Here is a 20,923-nt window from a genome sequence, read left to right as displayed (position 1 = left end):
CAAAGCAGTTGGTCAGAACAAGGTGTTTTATAGAGATTGTGGATGTGTGTACTGTGTGTGCCATTGTCTCACTGAGCTGTGTGGATAAGGGCCACCAAGCATGTGATGGAGACAAACCAGGATGCAGGAGAGCTGGGATTTGGAATTCCTAAAAGCTGGTCTGAATTCTAGGCTATGTATAATTTGTAACCAGACAAATCTTTATTTCTTCTTTTTTGTTCCTCAGTCTTATGTTGGAAAAATGGTCGTGAAACCTTTGTGGTTCACTTTGTTTTGCTGTAGGTTCCTTAATTCGCCTCTAGGTGAGCTCTGGGAAATAACTGATTAAATCACTTTAATCCAAGTGCGAGCCAGTTCCTCCATTTACCTGTTTTAAGAACTCCTTGTGACTGCCTGGGTGTACTGGCGTGGCTGTACAGAGTGCACTTTGCCTTTCTTCCTCTTCTGGGTGAGGGTGAGAATAGGCATTGACCAAGCTGGTGCGATATTTGGTGGGAGTCCTTTGCTGTGGTATTCTTCCCCCCCCACATTTTCATTACCTAACCTGTGTCAACTTGATGCTTAAAAAGGTCTGGCCCAGTCCTCTCCCCAAGATAAGAGCAGTCAGTGCATCTTTGAAGAGATGTCAGTGACCTCGAAGAGGCATTGGAGAAGGCCAGGGTTTGTTTATTTTTGTTGTGTGCAAGAAATGAAGTTAGTGCAAACTTCAGGACTTTCTAAATGTTCTTGTTTGCCACTTTGGCCATGTAAAGAATAGAACAAAATAGTTTCAATTGGAAGGGATCTACAAAGGTCACAGAGTCCAACTTACAGACTACTTCATGTCTGACCCAAAGTTACAACACATCATTAAGAGTGTTATCCAAATGCCTCTTAAACACAGACAGGCACAGGGCACCTCTCTAGTAGGAAGCCTGATCCTTGTCAATGTGTGGAAGCGTTGTCTTCATGATGCTCCATTTACACTAGGAAAAGATGCTTTGAAAAGATGACTTATTCTTGACCTTTTTGATGGGACTGTGTCCATAGACATGTTCTACAGTCATAATTAAACTGATTTGAAATAGCTTAGCTTGAAAAAAAAATAGTTGGAGACTATTTTTTTCTTCATAAATGTGTAGTAAATTGTCATGTGCTTTTTTTTTTGTGACAAACATGAACAGATCATAGAAATAACGAGGCCTCTTTCAGAGAGGAAGAAGAGCATTTATATGGTGGACTGGGTATCTTCTGGTTGTTAATGAAATCAGACAATGCAAATCAAGTGAAAATGAATTAGATTTGATGCCTGGCAGGCTAGTTGTTTACAAGATTCTTCTGTGTGCTCTAATGTGTGGAGTACTTTTGCCAAGACTTACTAAATGATGAAATGATACTGCAATTATATAGAATTAAGACTGGCAGAGACATTTGTTAGAATTCTGCTATTTGTTCTTCAAAATATAATCAATTAAAAAAAAAGCCTTTGAAAATGAGAACGAATGAGAAGTCATGAGGTAGCCAAATAATCACTTGACTGCTTCTGTTCAAAGAAACCAGAAAATTCTTCCCAGTGACATTAAAAAATAAATTACACAAATAACGTCTTCTGTCCTGCAAGTTCGTGGGGTGTGTGAATTTGCAAGACAGAATAAGCTGTAGACCTGCCTACTTGTCTGCAGGAGTGAAGCCAGTAAAGGTCATGTTTAATCAAAAATCAACATGTTCTGAAAAAGTGATTAAAAAAACACTTAATGCTCCAAGTATTCACTACCTCCAAGTGAGACCATTTGAGCTAGCTGATGATTCTAAAACTAATCACATTCCTGATTCTATGCTTATAAGTATTAGAAATAATAATGATTGATTTGCATAGCCCAAGCATACAAACCATCAACCTGGATTAATGTGTTACTGTTCCAGGGATTACACAAATAGAATAAAGGCAGACCATGGTAAACATTACAGTCTGAAAGAGAAATATCATACCTTGTGTGAATATAGCAAAACTGAAAGAAACAGAGAGACCGAAGAGAACATTTATTTATTTATTTATTTATTTATTCTGGATACTGAGGCCCACCACTGGAGCTACCAAATCATACATTTTGTTTAAAGGACTAAGCAGCACAACTATTAGGAGTAGGATTTTTGAGACATCCTGCACAAGAAGTCTGCACCAGTTTTTCTGAGAACTGAACACCTATTTCTCTAGAGAACCTTAACTTTTTGGTAATTAGATATTTAGGCAACAGAGCCTGAAGCCATGATGTGGAAAAATAAACCTAGCTGCTATGTTTAGACACCAAAAGTTGGACAAAAGTTGACTAATTTTGGAAACTTAGACTTGAACTAAATTGTCCATTGTAAAACTGGGAGTCTAGAGCATTTCAAGATGAGATCTCTAAAAGTTCTTTAATTTCAGTGCCACTAAATTTATATGAAAAGCTTTTGAGGCTAGGAGGATTGGCAACAAGATAGACTGTTCCATCCACACAGGATAAGTCATTAAATATATAGTGAAAGCCTTTACAAGATTTTGCCAAAATTACTGAAATTATATTAAGCCAAACTCATGTCTAGCGCAAATCCATCTGTGTCAGTGATCCTGCTTCATCTAAGTATGGGTCATGAGGAAATGTATATTTGAAAAGAAATGAAGGGCAAATGGGTTACTGTAGTACAAATATCAAGCAAGATTCTAAAATTATGCCAAGTAAAGTCAGTATGTTTAATATTTTTCCAGCTGGTTAAGATTTAAATGAATGATTTTAGTTTCAGGAGACAATGTACAGGGTTTGGTCAGAATTGGTGGAGGGAGGGGAAGCCTTTCATAAAGAATTGCTAACAAATGGGATTCAACACTCAAGAGGCTCAGATGGCCTATTAATTCTGGTTCTGGCTTCCTTCCAAAACAACTGTGCTTCTCTTTTAATTCATGGCTAATTTCTATCAGAGATACCAAGAGACCATTTCTTTTTTCGACAGGAAGCATCCACATTGCTTAAATGGATTCATGCGAGGGGCTTTAGTGAGCAGACATTGATTGGCTCGTCTCTGGGGCCTGGCAAAGGCCTGACGGGTACTGGTTTGACATCGGCAGCAAATGAAATATGACCTCCACTAAACAGGCCTGAGCTTTTGGGCCTTCGTGGAATCCAGTAGCTAAGGACCTTTTCAATCCCTTTTAATTAATGAAGTGATTTGACTTGACTGAGATTACACTTACAATAATGAATTAAAAAGTAATAAAAAGAAATCTAACAAATATGCAATAGGGAACAAGGACTGAGTTCAGTACCTATCTGATCCTCGTTACGTATCTTATTTCTGTATGCACTTCAGATCAATGATCTTAAAAGGGAGGCTTTTATTTTCCAAGCACTGACATCTGCATACTTCCTATTTTCAAATGCTTTTCTATAGAAGATGAAAACTATGAAGATCTCTTATGCCTGTGCAACTAGTTTAGTCATTTCTTATCTTTGTTGTGCTAAATCTCTCTATTCCTCAGGACTCTAGCCTCTTCTGCTCTGTATTCTCTCCTGTGGTGTGGCACACTTTTAGCTGCCTTCTGCTGGATAGCACCGAGCAATGGTCACTGTGTATATTGTGTAATGGGAACGCAGTCCTCCAATGTGACTTCGGTTGGGCAAGTACTGAGTATGAATCTGTGCCAGGCCAGTTCAAAGGATTCCCCTCAGTACTATGTCTGAAATCACTTTTTTTTTTTTCCCCCTCACCTTCTACTTTATGGTAGCGTATAGCAGAAATGATCCTAAATTTACCCAGAGAACAGACACACTCTGGTGGGTACAGTATAATTTTGGAGGTAACTCGCTGTCACTAACTTTTCTTCCTTTCTGTTCTGAGTTCAGCTGTGATTTTAAACTGATGCAAATCTACAAGAGCTCCACACTGTAATGATCTGGGGCCATTCTGATCCAAGGAAAGAGCCATGGCCAGTTTAGGTTTCTCACTGATGTTGTTTCAAGGTGTCAGAAGTGTCTTGCTTGGTAGCTGAGAGGGTGCTTCACTTAAACTTGCGATTTAAATGCTCAAATGATAGCAATTGCTGAAGTTGAAAAAAATATGAGTTGATAGAATAAATGATTTAAGCCTTTGTTGTCTTGGGTAAAACGATGTGGATTGTAGAGGCTTCCAAGAATACCAGATATATTTAAGTGTATAGATGAGGTTAGCTATGCAAAACCATGGAGGAAACTTCCATACCAAAAGTTACACCTGCCCACAGAATTGTGTGTTTTGATCATGGATGCTTGGAAAGTCCTGTGTGGGAGCATACTGCGGTGAATTGCTTCATGCAGAGGTAATTTGGAGACTTCCCCACACTCATGATTATTTCAGTGCAGAACTGCAAGATCACCATAGTCATCAGCCTGCTCTCTTACATTATAGCATGCGTTTAACTTTCCAGTTTATTCATATTCTTCTCTTTTATCACAACACATTGTCATCCTCTGCTACAGCATAGACTTACCCATTTGCCAGAACCTAAAATTGTTCTTTCATTAATTGGCCATGGGAGCCAATCTTTTTTTTTTTCTTCTGCTGTAAAGAAGAAACAGAAAAGTTGTGTTTGTTTGTAAGATGAGTTTTTAATATTTTAGCATTTGACAGACTAGGGCAGAAGAGGTGTAGAGATGTCATTAAGGCCTTGGGTATGATCCACTGGAAGCTGATGGAAAAGCAGTACTAGTACTAGAAAAGCTACTAGTAGTATTATTAGGTTTTTAGTATGAGATGCATCTTAACATGTAGAAGAAGAGGATTTAGAGTGGGTAAGCAATGAGCATAGAGTGGTAGCTGGTTAAATAATGGTGCATAGCTTCTATTAAAACTTTTCAGTGTTTACAGCTTGGTTAAGATGCCTCTTAATTATGCAAATTTGTAAGAAACACCTTAATTGTTAAGGTAGTGGGAGAATTCATAGAGAGGTGGTTATCTTCTAGTTTAATTTGTTCTCTGTTGCTTAAAAGTAAGTGACCTTAAAATTAAAAAGCCTTCCTGCTCTCCTGAGTTTTATTGCAAATTTAAGCTTGGAACTGCAATCATGTTAAGTGTAGGTGTAGACTTTTAGACTAACTTGAAATTAGAAGCCCTCAGTGAACGAACAGCTGCACATTAATAAACGTGGTTGTACTGGCCAGGGATGCTCACTGACACCGCGCAAGGGAGTAAGTCCCCTGGCTACAGATTGGGTAGGCCTAACTGCATTTCCCTCTGAATCTCATGTTCAGTACTTCTCAGCTAATGCTATCCATTTGCAAAGCAATCTTTCTGCAGACTCAGTAACCCTTCTACACTCGTCGTTCTCTGGTAACTCGGACGTGAATTCCTGCACGCACCGCGCAGCGCCCACCGCTCGCTCGCGGCCTACGTCTGGGGGCCGCGCGTTCTGAGTGGCCTTGCGGGAGCAGTTACGGCGGGGCGAGCAGCGGCCCGGGGCGGCAGGGAGGGAAGGGAGGCAAGAGGACGGGAGCGGGGCCGGAGGGAGGGAGGCCGGCCGGCAGCAGGTGGCAGCAGCGCCCCGGGCCTGTCAGCCGCCGAGAGGAGCGCGGGGCCCGGCGTGCGCCTGTCAGCCGGCGGTGCGCGGGGCTGACAGGGCTGCCCTGAGGAGGGAAGGGCACGGGGAGGGAAGGCCTCTCTGAGCGCTCGGCAGCTTGGGACTCTCCGGATCAGGCTGCCTCGCTCCGGTGCTCCTTGTAAACGAAACGGCTGCAGAGTTGGCAGGTGGCCGAAGAAGTAAGTGGCAGCAGACACACCTCTGTCTGTGGGAGGCGGCAAGCTGACCTGAGCAGGGGAAGGTGGGAAATGCGGCTGAAGCCAGGAGGAGCAAGATGGCCATGAGTCACGCATAACCATGCATGCATTTACACCCCAATAGGGCTGTGGTTGCTTAGTTCAGTTACCCAAATAACCTGGTGCTGTGACTTTCCTGAGAAGTGGGAACATACTCATATCCTATAGGTGGGTCTGTCAGATTGGGATTTTAGAAATAGTTTCAGGTAATGTGAGAAATACACTTGAGAACAGAGGAAGAAGCCTAACTTGTAGAGTAGAAAGGATACAGGACACTATGGAGGCAGGGAAAGAAATGTGAGGTGTTTTTATCTGGCAAAGTTTTAAGAAGGTGCTTTGGTTGCCCACCACAGAAGGTGGTGATAGCTAGAAGTTATTTAAACTTTAAACAGGATCATGTGGAAATGGGGAAATAATACCAAGGAGGAGAAAGGCACGTGTGAGAGTCTATCTTAGAGTACCTTATCATAAGGTGACACCTAGTCATAAGGTGTTGTATAGTGACTGCATCAGTTGACAGTGACTGCATCAGCTGACAAGGGAAGACCAACCAATGTCATCTACCTGAACTTCTGTAAGGCCTTTGACACGGTCCCACCTGATGTCCTGGTCTCCAAATTGGAGAGGGATGGATTTGGTGGGTGGACCATTCAGTGGATAAGGAATTGGCTTGAAGGCTGCACTCAGAGAGTGGTGGTCAATGGCTCTTTGCCCAAGCAGAGGCCGGTGATGAGTGGTGTCCTTCAGGGGTCTATCCTGGGACCAGTACTGTTAAGTATCTTTATCAATGACGTAGACAGTGGGATCGAGTGCACCTGCAACAATTCTGCAGATGACACCAACCTGAGTGGTGCGGTTGATACAACAGAAGGAAGGGGTGCCATCCAAAGGGACCTGGACAAGCTTGAGAATTGGGCCCACATGAACCTAGTGACGTTCAACAAGTCCAAGTGCAAGGTGCACCTGGGTAGGGGCAGTCACAGACATGAGAACAGACTGGGAGAAGAACTCATTGAGAGCAGCCCTGCGGAGTAGGACTTGGGGGTTCTGCTGGATGAAAAGCTCGACATGAGCCAGCAGTGTGTGCTTGCAGCCCAGAAGGCCAACTGTGTCCTGGGCTGCATCAACAGAGGAGTGGCCAGCAGGGAAGGGAGGTGATTGTCCCCCTCTACTCTGCACTTGTGAGGCCCCACTTGGAGTGCTGCGTCCAGGTCTGGAGCCCCCTGCACAAGAAGGATGTTGATCTGTTAGAATGGGTCCAGAGGAGGGCCACGAAATGAACAAGGGGATGGAGCACCTCTCCTATGTAGAAAGGCTGAGAGCTGGGGCTTGTTCAGCCTATAGAAGAGAAGGCTCTGGGGTGACCTCATTGCAACTTTTCGGTACTTAAAGGGGACATAAAAAAGATGGAGAGTGACTCTTTGTTTAATCAGATAATGAGAGGACAAGGGGGAATGGTTTTAAACTAAAAGAGGGGAGATTTAGATTAGACATTAGGAAGAAATTCTTCACTCAGAGGGTGGTGAGGCACTGGAACAGGTTGCCCAGAGAGGTTGTGGAGGTGTTCAAGACCAGCTTGGATGAGGCCCTGAGCAACCTGATCTAGTGGGTGGCATCCCTGCCTATGGCAGGGGGGTTGGAACTGGGTGATCTTTAAGGTCCCTTCCAACCTGAGCCATTCTATGATTCTATCAATAGCATTCTGGACAATCTAGATTTGAAGCAATGATTGTTTAAATCAGAGATAATGTAGAAGAAAAGATTTGGGAATGACAAAATAGATGAGTAAAAACTATTTACTCTTCCAAGATTAGGGTACAGTGGGAGAAGGGAGGGCTGGGCAGCAGGAACAAAACTATGGAATGTATTGGTATATGACCTTGGTATAACAGAAAGGAAAGCCATGAGATGGTACGGGAGGGCAAGCTGAAGGATTATGCCGAGATTGGAAGGAGCAAGAGACAAATCTCTTTCAGGAAGAAAAGATTTAAAGTGTACGCCATTCTTAACAGAGTACTTTAGGAGGTGAATTGAGAGGGTTCAGAGAACCTGATGGGGTCTGGCATTTGGAAATAGACATCTCTGTTGGAAATGTATGCTTCATTTTCTAATGTGGAAATTTCTCATGTGGGCTCTGTGACCTATGTACCTTCAGTTTCCCTTCAATCAACTCTTTGGGTGTCACTAGTCTGCTATGTTATCAGAGATTATCGATGAGATTTGTGCTGCTATATTCCACTTCCAATGTGCACTGTTTCCTGGAAATACTCATCTTTAGGATTCCTCTGAAGTCTAATGGTGCTTTATGAAAGCAGCACGCTTATTTTCATTATATAAATGGAGACTCTGTGCCAAGCACTAAAGAGTTTCATGAAAGAAAGGTCCGTCACTAGTCAACATGACACTCTGGGCACTCTGTAATCCAGCATGGAAAGTCTCTTGGTGTTTGCCACCAGGAACACCCCAAGCAAGATGTCTCTCAACACTGCTCTCAAGTGCGCCCCTCTCCACTGATGAAGCTTGCTGGGTGATGTAGGCTGTGTTCTGACCTGGCATGTCTATTCTCGTGACGTCTGTGAGCAGAGGTTATGCACGTTTGCTTTTAGTGATAAACAAAGCAGATGATTTAAAAATTAAAAAGGAATAACATTTCAGAAAAGCTTACTTGTGGTGAACTGGAGATCCTCCTCAGTGCACAACCAGGTTGCAACATGTTTAATGCAGCGCTCTACCTGTGGCAATATTTATCTTCCGTTGTGTCTTCCCTGCCTTGTGTCATGTGCTCATCTCTCAGTGTATTGCCCTCTAGTATTGTCTAAATAAATATGAGAAGAGTCAGCAATAGAAATTGAGTTATTTTTACTATTTTCATGTAATAATTGTGAGCCCTGCAGGTCTAATGCTGGCAAAACACCGTAGATTTGTCATTTGGAAGCAGAAATTTCTGTATAATTTCCCAAATAGATATTTGGTCCCCTCTGCTGCACTGGATTTGTTATTGTTGCATGTTTTTCCTGGTGTTTCTAATGAGCTGTTAATGAGCTTGTAACTATGTATGTAAATTAAATGGGGTTAGACATTGAAAGGTTATCAAGAAATAAAATGCCATATAATACTTCAAAGTGTTGTAAAAATAAATTAGTGTCTTTAATTTTGCTGGCACAAAGTTGATATTTAATAACCTATAGTTTCAATTCTTCTAAATGATGTTAATTTAAGACATTTTCAGTCTGTACCCTGAGTGACACAGCAAACAAGTTCTTTCATTCACCCTTCATTACTAAGATACATCTGTAGGCTACATGTGGGTTCCTGTGTGCCTAAAATGAATGATCAAGTTATCAAAGATAGGTCAAGACCACTGCAACTTCCTCTAAATATCTTTGTAATTTAATATGGCAGGTAAGAACGTGGCAATGGTGAATATCGAGTGCTTTGGCTATAGAGACACTTTAGAAACTATGATACTGGCACCTCCCCTTATCTTGCTTATCACTTTTTGTTTGTTATGTTCTAGCACCACAATTACAAAGCATTGTGGAGCACGCCTTAAACAGCACAAGGGTGCCACAGTGAAAGCTTATTGTATGCCACTGTCACCTTATTAGTATATTAGTATTTCTTTTAGATGTATTAGTACTTCAGGAAAAGGGTCTCCTTGTTCTCTCTCCAACTCGTCTTCCCAGTGCTGACCCCAGGCTGGCTTCTGAGAGCTTGGATGGCCTCCTTGCATGTGGAAAACTGACCTCCACCATAGGTCAACCTGCTCAAGCCTCACCTGAGCTAAACAACCCAAGGGCTTTAATATAGTTTTCATCTGGACCTTGTGGTATACAAGGCTACCTAAGTGCAACAAGGCATCAGCTCAGGAGTACTGCTCTCAGGGTAGGCAGGTGTAAAAACAGTCCAGCAGGCAGATTTATTTTGTTTGGGCAATTAGCAAGCTAGGAAGCACGACCAGAGTGAAAAATCTAGGATTATGCATCACAAGCTGTAATTTAGTCATTTGTTTGACAAGTGTAGTTTAGCTTAAATTATTTACAATACTTCAGAGTATGCTAGCAAATATACTGTAGTCTGTTTTGTGAAATTAATGAGGTCATGGTAATATGAGACCTCACTATCACACTTTGCCATTAAATGTTTGCTGAGGAGTAGGACAGGACACAGTTCATTATGGTGGCTGACTCATGAAGAAGCTTGGTTAGTCTTACGTGCATCTGCAATATTCTGCTAGACTTCAATGTAACTGCACATTTGCTGTGTCATGCTGATTACTATAAAGTTACATACAAAATGTTTAAATCGGAATGGCTTGTCTTTGTCATACTTTGAATGTTTAAAGATTTTGCAGAATTTTTATGGCTAGACTAAGAGTAGTATTTAACTGATTTTGAAAAGCAAAAGAATTATTAGAAAAAAAGGTGTATTTAAGAATGCTGTGTTTGCTTGCCTTAGCTTCACTGAGTAGCTGAAGGAATTTAATCACATTCAGAGATGTCACATGCTGTACCATTTTATTGCAATACCTAGCCCAGAAGGATGGACTCGTTCTGAATTTCACCACACACAGAGGTCTGGGATTAGATCTTTAACTTTATTTTTCAGAGCTTTCATGGAACTATCCAATATGTCATTATCCAATATGTGGCACTGAAGCAAATGGTAATATTTTTTAAATTCTTTTTGTATTGTGCCATCCTTGCTCTTTGCAGAAAATAAGATGCTTAATTTATGTTCATTTCCCAGGAGACTGACAAGTTTGTCCTAAAAGGCTGTAGGGACTCTAGTACTCCAAAGTCAGCACTCCAAAGACTAGTAGCATAAAGCAGCCCTCTGCTGTAGGAAAACTAATCCTCCAACAGTGTTTCATTCAATCAAAAAAATGCTGCAGATTGAAGGTGTTATTGCATGCCTGCATTTTCAAGAGATTATTGTGAATGAACTGTATTTTTCCACTGAATGGTAACGGCAAAACAGCCTAGCCATCTAAATGTTTCCCATGGTAATTCTGCCCTAAATGAGCAAAGATTGGGAAACATTTTTGTTTGTTTGTTTGTTTTAACCTTTTTCCCTTGGAGTATGTGAATAAAAATTGTGGGAAAAAAAAAAGTGATTTAAACTTACAAAGTCAGCTTCTTTCATGTTATGTGGTGCTAATCAGTTCTAAAGCTGATTAGATCCTGAAAACTGTATCTGTTTTTGTCCTGGACTAAGTCTGAAAAAAAATTGCTGAGAAATCTTGTTGTGACACATTTGAATTTATTTTGCAACGCTAATCTCTAGAAAGCAGCCACTTCTCTCCATGTACGTTTTTTCCGTTTTAAAATCAATGCCTGATTGATCTTTTCTAGTGCATATAGTTTTCTAAAAATTTGCATTAACAAAATACACTGCTTTGGACAAAATCTTGTTTCTGATGTGGTTTTAGTGGAGTGCCCATGTCCTATTGTGTTTTGTTTTTTTTTCTTCCTTTTAGATGCTCAGCTATGTGGTCATATATATATATATATTTTTTTTTTTCTGTCTGAAAGTATTTGTGTGTATCCTGATGATACACCAGGAAATATTTAAAAAGCAAGATTTGTCTGCAGAAAGAGATAGTGTGGCTAATACTTCCATGGATGAGATGATGGGTCAGTACCCTGTTCTGCTGTTCCCTTCACCAAAGGCTTGAGGCTGATTCAAGGGGGCTCACAGAAGGCTCGCAGAGGGGCATACCCTTCTGCTGCAGTCTCAGGGCAGGATAAAAGTTACTGCATTTTCTCTGCTAAAAGCTCTTCAGTGAACTACATGAAGATAGATGATGGTCCTGTTGTCCTTCCTGTTGAGTACAATTTTCATAGCAAAAAAAACTTGAGGCTCTGCAAAGCTATTGTCAGATGTGGAGGGGACCCACAGTGTTGGGTCAGGGGCTTGACCACATCCCCTGGTCTGAACCGTTTGGGGCAGAATGGCTTTTCATGTTGGGGAGAAAAATCAGGCCTGTCAGCTTGGGTGAAAATTGGGAAGTCAGGCTGGCTAGCTGTCAGCTGGATGCTTTGTCACAGACCCATGGTTTGGTCTTAAAAGAAAAGTTAATAAGACTAGCCAGACAGCTAATCCAAAGCCGTGGGTGCGCACGTACCTTGTGAAATCCACATGACTAAGTAAGCTAATGACGCAGTGAGTGCTTCACCTGGGGACTGCTTTTTATTTCTATTCACGTCTTACTGCTTCAGAGCAATTAAATGTTTTGTTTCTAAGGTTCACAGCCCAGATTCACAAAGCAGAGGTAAAGTTGCAGTCTAGATTTAAAAGGGTTTTAGTGCGAGGTGCCATCAAGTACTGCAACACTACAAATGGACACTTACAGCTTATTAAACTGGAAATAACTCCACTGGTGCATGCTGTCCCATTTGTCACTTTATATGACTGAGATTGAAGATGAGGGGATAAAGGTGTGATGATACTGAAAGCAGTGCGGGTAGGAAGGAGTGATAATGAAATGTTTGCACTCGTAATTGTTTTACAGGGAAAACAAAATGGCAAGAAGACAAAGAAAAAAGAAGAGAATAAAAATTAGTTTAATGCATGGTGTATTTATGAACTCTTTCCATAGTGAGGGGGAAAAGGGTCTTTGAGCCAAAGGAGGTCATTCCATGCAAACCTCTGAAGGAAAGAGGATTTTGTAATGACAAAAGGAGGGGAGAGTATGCTTCTTACACTTTAATGATTTCTTTGCTGCTCACAGATAGGAACTGGAACTCCACACTATTAGCCACAAATGGCATTTTGAAATGACTTTTTTTTTTGGGCAAACCCAAAAGACATTGCTAAGATTTACATTTTCAAATATATGCTGACCTTTTTTTCCTCTTTCTTTTAGTTCATTTGTCATCAGTATGTAATTGAATCAATATATTTCCTGATCAACCCAAAGATTGAATAAGGTCATGGGAAGCCATGTGTGGACATTAAAAATCATTATTTTACTCAAAATGAGCAGAGATGGCATAGACCATTCAGAGTTCCAAATGAAATTCTATTAGATTCTATTACACTTTTACAATTATAGAGACGTTCCAATATTACAAGGGGAAATGAAGTCATAATAAAAAAGCCCAGAGGTGTATTACAAAGAAATGGGCATACTATTTTTCTAGTTAAAAACTTGATGAAAGGAGCTCTGCTACTTTTCAGTTGCTGAGATGTGACCTTGTTCTTAAAAAAAAAAAAAAAAAAAAAAAAAACAGGCTCGAGCTTCCTTCTTATTTCCCCTTTATACATGTTTCACAACATGTTTTCAAGGAGAGCAAGATATTTAAACCGATTCTTATTGTAAAAATAATTAGAGGAGGAGGCACAATAATAAGTTTGATACATGTACACATGTATTGTTATAGTCCGTGTCTCTGAAAAAGTGTCTCTGGGGAGCTGCTTGCCTGTATACAGTAGTTGATGAGGTGGGAGCTTTTGGCACATGAGACACCAATTTCGTCACTATTTTATATGTTTTCCTGAACTGCTCCTCTTTATTTCTGCCCTCTACCCCCACTGAAATCTTTTGTCAAGCCAAAAATCCTAGATTTGAGGTGAACTTCTTACGATTGGAAATTTGGGGGAAATCTAGAAATCAGTGTTGTAACAAAACCCATTCCTATATCTAGGAACGTGTAACAGTGCATTGACCTGTAGCTAAGAATGAGATTAGTGTGAAGCTGTAAAGCTACAGTCATTATGTGATCAAGGATCGTTTTGTTTTGATATTGCAAGTAGAAGAGCAGAAGAAATGGGTTGGGTTTGCAGAGTTTGGGATTCCAGTCCTGCAGGAATTGGGAAGGATTTGGGTGTAACTTTTTTTTCTGAGAATCAAACACATTGTTTGCAATAGCTGCGTGTTTAAATGTTGGCCTTAGCATTAGGGAACCGTTTCTCTACTGCATCCAAAGAAATGAGGCAAGTATTAGGTCGGTTCAGAAACAAGTTAAATGACAAATGAAACAATGAGATATTGCTTGCCATACCCAAGAAACAGAGAAAGCTGGAATTGCTTATTAAAATCTTCAATCTGCATAACAAAAAGTTACTGATACTAAAGTAATATAAAACATAATGTAATACAAGCATGAAGTTGGAGTCTGGCTCCTCGTGTACGATTTTTGGACATCTGTGAAGAAAACTGGGGCTGTGCTGGGAAATATTCTTTTGTATGTACAATGTGTGTGCATACGGGATTCCAGGCTGACATAGGCTGCAAAGGCAGCTCAGCTAACACAGGCAAAGGGGAGGGAAAGGAAGTCTTCCACAGAACTTTTCTATGCTACAAATCAGATGGCAAACTTGAAGGGCATCTGTTAAACCCTAGAATAAAGCACATAACACCACCACAGTAAATTATACTTGTTTTCAGAAATGAACTCTTCAGAGGTCATCAAGTGCAGCAAGTGGAGGGGTAGGATAAGAAACAGTATCTTCTTTCCCAGGTCTGGGACACTAGCAGGGCAGTAATGGCAGAATTCATAGTAATTAGGTCACCACTCGTCTCCTTTCTGCATGGTTAAAGGCAGAAGCTGTGATTCAAGACAGAAGGGAGTACTTGAAGAGTCCCTTGGTAACGTCAACAAGAGTTAGTGTGTTAACTTTCCCTGATGTTTCCAGTGTAACTTTTTTCAATATTCCCTGGGTACCTGAGCTTGTTTTTGCAAGCTATGAAGGCAGGCTGCAATCCAGGGACCACCCTTGGTACTCGCAGCGTTACTATGTGCTTACACAGCCGAGGCAACCAGCTGTGGGCATGTCTCCGAATGCTGCTGAGCTGCGCTGTTGGATGGGTGCTCTCTGAGCACGTTTATGATTTGGCCTCTAATTTTAATAGCTACGTAAATGGAATGTCTTGGGTGTCGTTTCAGGATATAGATCACAGGTTTACCCTGGTCTCTCTTCAGAGCTACCAAGAAATATAAATGTGCAGCAAAGGATAAGCTAGAATGTGTTTCACTGGTGCCTTTAGGTCCTTTTTTGCAGGCACTTATGTATGCACAGGAGTACATATACATCAGCTGCTCTGAACTGACTCTCTGAGCTGGAGCTGTTGTCTTGGGTTTGCTTCTTGATAGCCACCTTGCATCTGACACTTTGACCTCATAAACTGCAAATCTGTTCATCTTCATTTTTTGTGTTCAGTGGTGGGCCTTCTGTCACCTGGGGAAGAGACTTCTAACATCTTGGATTTTTTTGGCACCTCCTCAGGACTTAGACAGCTTCACAGCTTTCAATCAAATAGCAGCAGAATGTGCTGTAGCAGTATGGTTGGCTGTTGCAAATGAATACAAATCTAGGTTAGTTCACTTCTCTCGTGGAAGTGGCTTATAATGCCAGTCCTGATAACATATCTTCATTTTTCTTCTAAAAGCATCTTGCTTGGATAAATGTATTTTGGTTTGCATTGGTGCCTTTACCTCACAAAGTCTTGTGCTAGGCCTGTCAGAAGGGGTTAGTACAGAATGCAGTGAGGAGGAAGTAAAGTGTTTTAATGAAGTGTGCAGTCCCTTTAAAATTAGGCTGAAGTCACCTCCAAAGCAAGAGACCGATATTGAAAATTGAGCAAAGATTTCTGCCTGGTACAATGCTACCTCCAGGTTAGGCAGTGAGCTTTGTTTTAAGCTGGTTGTGTAATGACAATATATGCAGGTGTCACAGCATCTTTTAAATGGCTTAGTAATAATTGATGAAACAGTCAGTTGCTAGAATGACCTCCCCAAGCCCTCCTATCTGGTGCTGAGACATTAAAGTGATAGAGATGGATTCAAGCTAGCAAATGAGAACTTGTAATGCTGTGTTCTTGGGATGATTTCCAGTCTGAGTAACTACTTGAGCCCAGTGTATTGTGCAGCATGTTTAAAAGCAAATACCTAATGAAAGATTGTATTTAAATGCCATAACTGTTTAGGGGGATTTGACACCTGAAAATATTGATAGTTTTGCCATTATTCTTTCACTCTTTGTTCCTCTCTTTGTAGTCGTTCTATATGGAGGAAGTACAGAAAATGATAGGAAAATTCAGAAAAGTAGCATGTTTGCAAAGCAATTTTTATTGCACCTGTTTTCTGAGGGACTTTTATCTTAAAACTGGAAAGGTCCTTTTTTAGCCCAAACCTTTGTCCAGCCCTATTTAGTGTTCTTCATATCCAAAGCTCTTTCCAAATGTTAACTACACTAATTCATTCTGGTAACTGCCTTGCAAGAAACTAAGTGAATATTTTACACTAGTTACAGAAGCCAGCTGATTTGAAGGGCAAACTTGCTTTCCTCTGTTGTACTGCATAGTCCTGCATGAGGCGAGCTATTGGAATCTGACTTTAAATGATTTGTTGAAAGCCAGAAAAGGAGTTGGTGTTAGAGTGGAGGAATTTTGGCTTCTAATCTGGAGTTCAAATGACTAAACCATGCATCTGATAAAACGAAACTTAGACCTGTGATACTGCGTACTGTACAGCACATTTAAAATGCATTTACTTCCCCACCCCAGGAGCTTCAATAGCTCCAAAATAACTTTTAAAAATAAATTGTTTATTGAAAGATTAAGAGCATTTTATTGACTTTGCAGTTATGGCCAATTTCAGTGCATTTTTGTGACGGTATCTAGTCACAGATAGTCTCTTTCCTACGTGTGATGGTTTTATTATGTGAAAGAAGCCTACCTCTTGTTTATCCTTCCCTTGCTCTCAATCTCACAGTCTCCCATGTTCCCCCAATGCTTGGTATGTCAAATGATCTCCCTGTCTCAATTCAAATCCCTCCTTAAGAGATTTCTTCTGTGCACATTTCCTATAATGATCCCCCCAAGATATCCATACTGATGTGAGACAGGACTTTCATCTACTGTAGCACGTGTGGCTGATGACACAATTTCTGAACCTAATACTGCTGTGTTCAGAATAGTTTTGAAAAGAAAAATCTTTAAGAAAAAAATCAAACACTTTTTTTTTTTCCCTTGACTTCTTTCACTGTACCTCTATAACAAAAAAGCTTACTTTAAAAGCAAGGTAAATGAACAGATCAACTTCTAAAGATTAACTTCTCAATGTGCAGAATGAATGATAATTGCTTTGCAAATATTTTAAATATGAGCACTGTTCTTTATTAAAATCTTGTGGTACCCTCCATATCCAAATGCATAGAGCAGCGCAGAGAGGCTGAATGCCTCCATAATCCTTGGCACTTGGCTGACTCTTGTAGCCCTCTTGAACTTTTCTTCCCTGCTTTTGCTGCCTATATCCCTCAATGCTCAGGTGTGTTCAGGGCTGAGTATGCAGCTGGGGTGCTTTTGCAGCCATTGCCTGCCCTGTGGAGAACAGGAGGAGGCTGCCCTTGGCGAGGCTTCCTGCCTTCAGAGTTCGCCTCAGCTTGGTAGAGCCAGGGCTCTATACCCTGGCATGCTGTGCCAGCCCTACCTCTTCAGCGGAGCCTTTGCCAAACATTAAGTTAATAGGTTACATTCCTTTCATACTTTTCACTTAGCAGAGTAATTTATTATCTTCTCTGTTGGCTTCTGTATTATCACAGGAGGATACATGTATTTTTAAATAATACAGACTACTCCCCTATTGTGGGCACGATAAGTTGTGGAAATGAAGAAGGGGTGGATTATTTGGTAGTTGCACATGTGACTATTGAACAGTCTTCTAAAGCAGCTGTATACTGCTAATTTCTGCAAATGAGACAGAATTAGTTGACCTTTGGTCTGCTGCTATGGCAATTACTGTGTTCAGGGTACTTTCTGGTAATGTGCTACATGAAATCACAGAAAACGGTGGGGGCAGCTTGCATTTTTTTTTTCTGTTATTTTCTCAGCTTACCTTTTTTCCCTTTTTTTATGTTCATTATATTGGGGGTAAAATTGACCAATAGTAGTAGCAATGCAAATGGCACCTTTTCCTAATATAGATTGGATATTAAATCCCCAGAAAGTCCAATAACCTCAGAAGGATTCTAAAAAAATGCATGTTGTTGTTGCAGGTGGGCTCATGACTTATGAGCACTATGCAAGTTGGACAAACAAGTGCACATAAATACAGAGTTTGTGGACCTGCAGTAATTTTTAATTGCAAGCCTAAAATGTTCACAATAATTCAGTTCACTCTAGGTGAATTTAGAACTTGTGTCTGTCCTATGGCTTCTGTTTGGAATATCATGCAACAGAGGTAGAGTCACGGCTTTTAAATTCCAATCCTAGAAAAGTTTAGCTTTTGACAGGTGGTCTGAAAACATGCAAACCAAAACGCTTTAAAAAAAACCAAAAAACTTCCCCTTGATTTGTTTTGGATCCTCTGAACTGGAACCTCTGAGATAATAGGTATATCATGGATATAGATCTATAATCCACGACCTTATTACAAATGATAAATTAATATTTCCAAACCTAATTGCCTTGCTAATGTGCACCCACACCTGTCCTAACTTACTTCTGCCATTTTTCAAACAGCCAGTGAAAACAGCTGATCACCAGTCTCTGCTGAAACAAATCTGCATCTAGAAGGCAGAGTGAATAAGAATATTCTACTGACACAAACAAAAATAAGCCTTATGAAATGTAGGCAGGAATGGTCTGGAAGCAAAGTTTGCTAGCTGGACAGCTTTGAATAGAGAGCTGTTTAACTTTCAGGCTTCCCAGACGTTCCACCTTGAAGCTAATGGGCTGGGACCATTATAAATGAGAGAAGAATTTGGTCGCTTGTGTCAGAACACCCAGGACCTCTTTTCTCCTCTTATGTGCTGGTTTCGTTCCATGATGAATCTGGTGTTTCACAGCCTTCTCTCAAGGTGCTGTTCCTTAGGCTATAGCCTCTCTGATTCCTACCTATGCCTTACTCGGGCAAACTCCCATTACAAGTCAGCAGGAACCTGACCAAGTAAAGTTTAAAACAATAAATGTTCCTCTGTCGTTCAGCAAAGCATGTCTCTGCAGGATCTGGTCCTGTTAGATTTCCTGTGTAAAGCTGAATTAAATCAGTGTGTGGCCTCTCTGTAACCTTTTGGTGACGTAGCAGGTTTTGTGGTAGTTTTATCTCTAGGCTTCTTTTTCGGTAAGGTGATCTGTAATACCATGGTAAAAGAAACAAATGAATGCCGTCCTCACTGCTTCCTCCCAACATTCCCCCTCCAAATATATTTCAGTTTGTTTGCATTTGATCTATATAGCTCCTCATATACAGAAGGTTTTGGTTTGATCAGATCATCATAATTTCATAAACCAAGCGATAATCCCACTTTGCCATGTTTCCTCCGGTACTTTTTATTCTTCTAAGAACTAAGTGATTTCAGCAGTGTCTAATATGTATGTTGGTTCCTGTGCACATGGGCTTTGGGCAAAGTGATAAATGGGAATATATTGATTAGGAAAATTACTTAGCTCTAATTTCGCAAATGTCACTGAATAAGAGATCACTTTCCTGTGAAGCTGGATTGCCTAGTTTGAATACTTCTAGGATTTTTCCGTAATCCTGGTCTTCCATTTCAGAAATCAACAGTCTATTGCTAATAATAAAAACAGGACAACATTTCTTCAGTGTCTTCAGACGTTCCTCCCAAAAACAGGCATACCACACTTTAAAAACAGACCAACCAAACAAGCAAAACACCTCACCATCAGCAGAACAAAAAAACAACCCCCCCACAAAACCACCTTATTTCAATTTAATGTTACAGTCCTTGAAAACTGAGAAATCCTTAAAAATCATAACAGATATGAAATTAGAACTGGGTTGGAAATAAAGTGGAGGGGGATATGGAATCTCATGAGAATTTCTATAAAGAAAGTTGGTATAATTCCAGAGTATGAAATATATGATGGGCCATTTTGAAAGCTGATATTGAAGGAGAACAAGATATGAAAAATCAGAGCAAGACAGTCAGAATTGTGTGTGAAAAAGCCACAGGTGATTTTTAATAGAAGGACAGAAAAGATTACTTATTTTTGTGGAAATAGCGATGCTTTCATTTTCCTGCAAGTTTTTAGCTGAAAAAAATTAACTGCAAAGTAATGCAAAGAATAGGAGGATAATTGTGAATTAGGAGCCAAATTATGCCAGGCACAATTGAATAAGTTCTGACTTTTCTTACTGACAGACATGTATATTAATAGTTGGCACTTATTGAACCAAATATGAATATTCATCTTCATTTATATTTCAAGGCCTTTCATTCCTCAAGGACCACAGTGCTTTTGACCAATTTTTATCCACATTACTAAAATGACAGCTTTCACTCCTGGGCCCTGACAGAGGTCTGCAGAATTCATTGGAGGTCCTGGGAGGAGGGAACCAGCTCCCGCTCCCAGCTGTCCACAAACACTCATTAAGAGAGGCAAATATCCAGCAGAATCTCTGTGAGAATTTTTAATCACGCAAAGGCTCTGCTAATTAGGTAGCTGATGGGGCATAGAGAGCACAAGGACGAATTCTTTAAACAAAGGACTAGAAACTTTAAGAGCTTTAATTACTTGGGTACAGAGTTCATTTCAGAACTTGGGAGCAAATTATTCTAATAACAATAAGACCAAGTAGCAGGCCATATTAGTGAGAATTGTGTAGAAAAGTTCAGTTTTCTTGGGCTGTCACAACCATAATTGGAACATATTGGAAACCAAGGGGGTTATGAAAATATTATTCATAAAAATTTTAATGTGAAATGAATTTGATGCAGACAATTTCCTATAGGTGCGCATTCTGCTCCTCTTTTCTGTGAGCACTGCTTCGCCAGGTAGTATTGCACTGTGGTCAATACCTCAGCCTGCTCACATAGAGCATGCTGTGCTCTAAAAAGAGGGGTATTTATTCATTTACACAAATGAAGAACAACAGCTATTTTCAAAACAAAATCCACCCTTTTGTTTAGCGCAGACTGTCTCTAAAACCTAAAAACTGGAAATATATTGCTTTTCTGTAGGCTAGAAGAAAACCTATTTCCCTGGCTGAAAATTAAGGGTTTGGTTTTTTGTTTGCTTTGCAAGTGCCAAATGGCATGGCTGCATTGTATGTTTTCTCCCAGGACACTGTTCAGGTTAGAATAGTTTCCAGTATCCATTTCTCCTAAATGGAATAAGGAAGAGGAAGAAATAGAGAACTCGAAGGATTCAAAC

The 20,923-nt window shown here is 40.4% G+C and overlaps 1 long non-coding RNA gene across 2 annotated transcripts in view; it reads left to right on the top strand.

The window, feature by feature from the left end:
- The window catches only part of LOC121071076, a 150,533-nt gene that overhangs the window by 13,857 nt on the left and 115,753 nt on the right, over positions 1 to 20,923 (top strand). The gene's annotated exons all lie outside the window — the stretch shown is intronic.

This window comes from Cygnus olor, chromosome 5 (genome assembly GCF_009769625.2).
Source record: "Cygnus olor isolate bCygOlo1 chromosome 5, bCygOlo1.pri.v2, whole genome shotgun sequence".
Lineage (NCBI taxonomy): Eukaryota > Metazoa > Chordata > Aves > Anseriformes > Anatidae > Cygnus > Cygnus olor.
Note: the sequence above shows the minus strand (reverse complement) of the source record. Positions and strands in the feature narration are given on the sequence as shown.